Consider the following 6,425-nt stretch of genomic DNA (forward strand, 5'->3'; position numbering starts at 1 on the left):
AGAGACTCTTACAGTTTTCTTAGCTTCTTGAGTCCTCTAAGTTTCCTGAGTTTTGAGATTCTTCTTTGTTAGTTCTGGAGGGAATGCTTCAACTGAGAAGTTACAACAGTGGAGAAGGGGAGAAGAGAAGGAGAGAAGAGGAAAACCTGCTTTAGGAAACCCTGCTCCTTTGTATAAACTCCCGATTCTGGGTTCCAGCTTTTCTCAGAGAAGAAGAGTTGGGGAACTGATGACATACCCCGTCCTAGAGCACAGGACAGTGGCTGTGAGCCATCGGAGATAAGTCCACAGACGAGCACCCTCGCCTTGTCAGACCCAAAGCTCGTCTACTTATGGTACAGAGCATGGTTCGAACCAGAAACTTTATTTCTGTTAATCCATGCATTAACTGATTTTTTGGTGTTGTTTCTCAATATGTCTGACATATTTTAAAAGTAAAAACAAAATTCCAATACTACAGGCAGACAAGATTGTTCAGTGAATAAAAGACCTTGCTATATAAGCCTAATAACCTGCGTTTGATATCTAGATGGTGAAAAGAAACAATTGACTCTCAATAGTGCCTCTCAACCTCTACATGAAAGATATGGCATGCATGCATACTCACACACACACACACACACACACACACACACACACACACACTCACATCTCTCTCTCTCCTCTCCTTTTCCCTCTCTCCCTCTCTCCCTCCCCCCCCCCTCTCTCTCTCTCCATTCTGTAGCTGTGCTTAAAATACTGACCAAAAGTAAAAGCAACTTAGTTTGGAGAGAAGAGTTATTTGGCTTCCAATTCCAGGTCACAATCCATCATTAGAGATATTAAGACTAGAACACAAGACAAGAGCCTGAGAGCAAGAACCATGTAGGGATGATTTTCCTGTTTGCTCTCTGGCTCACTCAAATGTTCATGCTCACCCAGCTTCGTTCTAGACCCTGGGACTGCTTCCTGTGGACGGTCCTGCTCATAACTGAGTGAGCGCACTTGGATCAAACATCAACGAAGACAATGCCTCACAGATAAGGCTACAGGCAACCTGAACTTTTGAATCACTCAGTGGAGACTCCCTCAGATGATTCTAGCCCATGTCATATAACCTCCTGAGTCTGTTTAGTGCTACTTATGTGTCTATGATTTCAGAGATGACCACTTGGTATTTGATAACCCCATAAGGGAACTCATTCCTAGGGAAGACTAATTCTTTTGCTTTCAGTATCTAACTCTTTGTCTAAAGTTGAAGCCCACTGAGCTTTTCCCCTTCCAAGTTAGCATGCTTGTTGCCTTTGAACTTTATTAGGTCTTGTTTAGGCAGTCATACTGATTAGGTTTTGTGCGTGCAGGATCCCTGTCATTTCTAGGAGACACAGTAACAAAGCAGACGTCTTGGTCCTCTGGCTCTGATAGGTTTTCTGCCCTTTTCAACTTTCTCTCAGTGAACGAATATTCACTGAGCCTTAAATGCCAGGATTGGGTGGTAGATATCCTTTAAGGTATATTTTGTAATGGTCTGTCTATTGTAAAGAGAAGCTTCTTTAATGGAGAGGGGGTTGAGAAATACATTAATCTATAAGTATATGAACAAGAATTTAGGATTTATGATGATCTGCTAAAATTGTGGTAGTCATAATAGTTTATCTTCCAATGTCTGTGACCTCATTAGTCCTGGGTAGCAAGCTAGATTTCCAGTACCAAGCATGAGTGGGTTTCAGGTCTAATCAGACAACTGTTGGTTTCCACAAATATATGAGTACCACTGCTGTACACTTAGGGAGGCTTTAACTTTCTGATTATTGCTAGGGTAGAATTATTGGCTCCCCCTCTCTTTGGAGTATGTTTAGCAGCTTTTGATACTATAAAAACTGCTCTTCAGAAAAGAGACTTTCAAGTTAGATCCAGTTGAGATCCTTAGGTGCTGTGTCCCAAGTAATGCTATCATCAGCATTTTGGGGGAATTTCTTGGATTTCCCTGACAAACAACTTGAAGCAGGTTTCTTGTACCAGGTACTGAGGTTTCTTTTAGCCCAAGTTGCGTACCTTCTTTAAAAGTATACAAAGAAATATTTGTAAAATACATATAAGTGTATTGTAGGTAAATGAAATACAAGATTCAATATAGCTTTTCAAACATCCTTGGTTGTTTTTCTTCCAGTAAATTCTCAATTCCTTTTTACCCTACAGCCTTAGTCCACCAAATATTGAAACAGGAATAAACACCATTTTCTTACTAGTCTTTAAAGTAAAATGGTGTTGCCTGCCCTTCCCCTTCCACCCCACCCCCCACCACTTTATTTGACAGGGTCACTCAGCCCTAGCTGGCCTCAAACTACTTTATGTAGCTGAGAATAGCCTTGAACTTTTCAGTTCCCTGCCTACAACTCCCAAGTGCTGGAATTACAGGCTAGCACCACCACCACATTTAAACAATGCTAAACAGAGAATCCAGGGTTTCATGACTGTTAGACAAATATCCTAACAAGTGAGCTATATCTGCATGTGTGATGTACACACACTTGTTAAAAGAAGCCCAAAGATAAGCTAACAATTTAGTCTCAAATGCCCTGTTCAGGTCATTCTACTAGTTATAGCACTCCAGCTCTAAATATTACTGGGAATGTGGAGATTTTATACAATGTAATATTTTTCCTGCTCCATGAAGGACATTATGAAGTAAAACATTACTGTTATCTCCTACCCTGTGACCTATGAACAAGTAGGCATAATATCACAATGAGAATTGCCACTCATTGGTATTGACATCCGGATTTAGACTTAGTCGTCAGAAGTGTCTCACATCTCTTTGTATTGTTTTGCAATTTTTTTTAAGAGTCAAAAGAGTGAGGGGGAAAATGAAGTATTTATGCTATTGTGAAGATGGTTTTGATCTCATGAGAAGCCTGTACTTGTTCCACAGATTATATTTAATGGTTTAATTTACCAAAATACAAAGATTTCAAAGACAGCACAGTGAGTTGGGAAGGATTTAGAGGAATTGGTGAGGTGGCTCGGCAGGTAAAACACTTGCCACAGAAGGCTGGCAGCATGAATTCACTCACCAGAGCCCGTGTAAATATAAGTGGAAGGAGAGAACCACTTCAATACTATTGTCTTCCAACCTTCACACATTTGCATAGGTTGCAACCCTTCTTACATATCACGCACACACACACACACACACACACACACACACACACACACAGAGAGAGAGAGAGAGAGAGAGAGAGAGAGAGAGAGAGATTTTAAATGAGTAATACAATAAAATAATATTTAAAAAAAGAATTCAGACCTGAACTGGAGTCCTGACATTGTCTGAATGACTTAGGTAATTGAACAGTATTTTCTAAATACCCTGGTTTTACTTATTTCATCCACTGTATGAAGTCACAAGCATGGCTATTCTGTGACTGTGACACAGTATTGCTTCTGGATCACAGGTATGAGCTGCTCTTTGTAAGAGTGAGATTTAATGGTCTTCCTTGTGTGGCTCCATAGTTCTTAGAGTTCTGCTGTTTCCCAGCACAAATCTGCATGTCAGTGCTAGACAATGGAAACACAGAAGACAGTGAGACCTTCTGCACCCAGGGAGTCAAGTTAGCACTCACCTCTTTACATTATGGTGTATGTTGATGGAGAGCCTAGCCTCTCCTGTGGCTCTATGTCACTCTCTACAATTTGAAGTGGGAACCTGCTCTATTTCATACCCCTGTAGATCAAGAAAATGCTAATTGATTGTTTTATGTTTTAGTTTTGTTTAGGGGGAAACTAATTACTCTTTCATTTTTGGCTACTCTGTGTCCAGTAAGTCCCTCTGGATGTTAGTCCCTTTCTTCACTCTTCTTTTTTTTTATTTTTATTTTTTTATTAACTTGAGTATTTCTTTTTTTTTAAGATCTACAAGTTTTTGCCATTTTTTTTTATTAACTTGAGTATTTCTTATATACATTTCGAGTGTTATTCCCTTTCCTGGTTTCCGGGCAAACATCCCCCTAATCCCTCCCCCTCCCCTTCTTTATGGGTGTTCCCCTCCCCATCCTCCCCCCATTGCCGCCCTCCCCCCAACAATCTAGTTCACTGGGGGTTCAGTCTTAGCAGGACCCAGGGCTTCCCCTTCCACTGGTGCTCTTATTAGGATATTCATTGCTACCTATGAGGTCAGAGTCCAGGGTCAGTCCATGTATAGTCTTTAGGTAGTGGCTTAGTCCCTGGAAGCTCTGGTTGCTTGGCACTGTTGTTCATAAGGTGTCTCGAGCCCCTTCGAGCTCTTCCAGTTCTTTCTCTGATTCCTTCAATGGGGTCCTATTCTCAGTTCAGTGGTTTGCTGCTGGCATTCGCCTCTGTATTTGCTGTATTCTGGCTGTGTCTCTCAGGAGAGATCTACATCCGGTTCCTGTCAGCCTGCCCTTCTTTGCTTCATCCATCTTGTCTAATTGGATGGCTGTATATGCATGGGCCACATGTGGGGCAGGCTCTGAATGGGTGTTCCTTCTGTGTCTGTTTTAATCTTTGCCACTCTATTCCCTGCCAAGGGTATTCTTGTTCCCCTTTTAAAGAAGGAGTGAAGCATTCACATTTTGATCATCCGTCTTGAGTTTCATTTGTTCTAGGCATCTAGGGTAATTCAAGCATTTGGGCTAATAGCCACTTATCAATGAGTGCATACCATGTGTGTTTTTCTGTGATTGGGTTACCTCACTCAGGATGATATTTTCCTGTTCCAACCATTTGCCTACACATTTCATAAAGTCATTGTTTTTGATAGTTGAGTAATATTCCATTGTGTAGATGTACCACATTTTCTGTATCCATTCCTCTGTTGAAGGGCATCTGGGTTCTTTCCAGCTTCTGGCTATTATAAATAAGGCTGTTATGAACATAGTGGAGCACGTGTCTTTGTTATATGTTGGGGCATCTTTTGGGTATATGCCCAAGAGAGGTATAGCTGGATCCTCAGGCAGTTCAATGTCCAATTTTCTGAGGAACCTCCAGACTGATTTCCAGAATGGTTGTACCAGTCTGCAATCCCACCAACAATGGAGGAGTGTTCCTCTTTCTCCACATCCTCGCCAGCATTTGCTGTCACCTGAGTTTTTGATCTTAGCCATTCTCACTTATGTGAGGTGAAATCTCAGGGTTGTTTTGATTTGCGTTTCCCTTATGACTAAAGATGTTGAACATTTCTTTAGGTGTTTCTCAGCTATTCGGCATTCCTCAGCTGTGAATTCTTTGTTTAGCTCTGAAACCCATTTTTTAATAGGGTTATTTGTCTCCCTGCGGTCTAACTTCTTGAATTCTTTGTATATTTTGGATATAAGGCCTCTATCTGTTGTAGGATTGGTAAAGATCTTTTCCCAATCTGTTGGTTGCCGTTTTGTCCTGACCACAGTGTCCTTTGCCTTACAGAAGCTTTGTAGTTTTATGAGATCCCATTTGTCGATTCTTGATCTTAGAGCATAAGCCATTGGTGTTTTGTTCAGGAAATTTTTTCCAGTGCCCATGTGTTCCAGATGCTTCCTAGTTTTTCTTCTATTAGTTTGAGTGTGTCTGGTTTGATGTGGAGGTCCTTTATCCACTTGGACTTAAGCTTTGTACAGGGTGATAAGCATGGATCGATCTGCATTCTTCTACATGTTGACCTCCAGTTGAACCAGCACCATTTGCTGAAAATGCTATCTTTTTTCTATTTGATGGTTTTGGCTCCTTTGTCAAAAATCAAGTGCCTATAGGTGTGTGGGTTCATTTCTGGGTCTTCAATTCTGTTCCACTGGTCTATCTGTCTGTCTCTGTACCAATACCATGCAGTTTTTATCACTATTGCTCTGTAATACTGCTTGAGTTCAGGGATAATGCAATCCCCATCAAAATACCAATCCAATTCTTCAAAGAGTTAGACAGAACAATTTGCAAATTCATCTGGAATAACATTCTTCTTTTTGGCACCGAGTTCAGTCAATGTGGGGCCTCAAGTGTGCTTGGCAAACACACTGCCAGTGGATGACATCTACAATCTCTTCTTTCTCTGCTGCTGTTTCCTGTTTTATGATGTTTTATATGGACTGTCTTGAAGTTCGTGCATCGTTGGGCTGAGCAAGACTGTTGCCCAGTCTCTGTACCTATCTTTTCAAACTCTAGAATGAGACCATTTAAAATGTTTGCTTATTCATTATTTATCATGTATCTGTGTCTGTGCACACAACACCCATGACATGTGTGTATGAGAAACTCAGAATCTAACTTATGGGAGTTTGATTTTCTTAGCACATGGGTCCTAGGAATCAAACTCAGGTCATCAGAGTGTGCAACAAGCACCCTTAACAGAAGAGCCATCTCACTGATTCTGAGACCCTTTCTATTAATTTATATTTTTATGAAGAAGATTTTCATTTTCTTAGAAACATTTTTCTGACTTCACTTCATTGTGTACGTTACTT

Source organism: Rattus rattus, chromosome 14 (assembly GCF_011064425.1).
Source record: "Rattus rattus isolate New Zealand chromosome 14, Rrattus_CSIRO_v1, whole genome shotgun sequence".
In the NCBI taxonomy this organism is placed as follows: domain Eukaryota; kingdom Metazoa; phylum Chordata; class Mammalia; order Rodentia; family Muridae; genus Rattus; species Rattus rattus.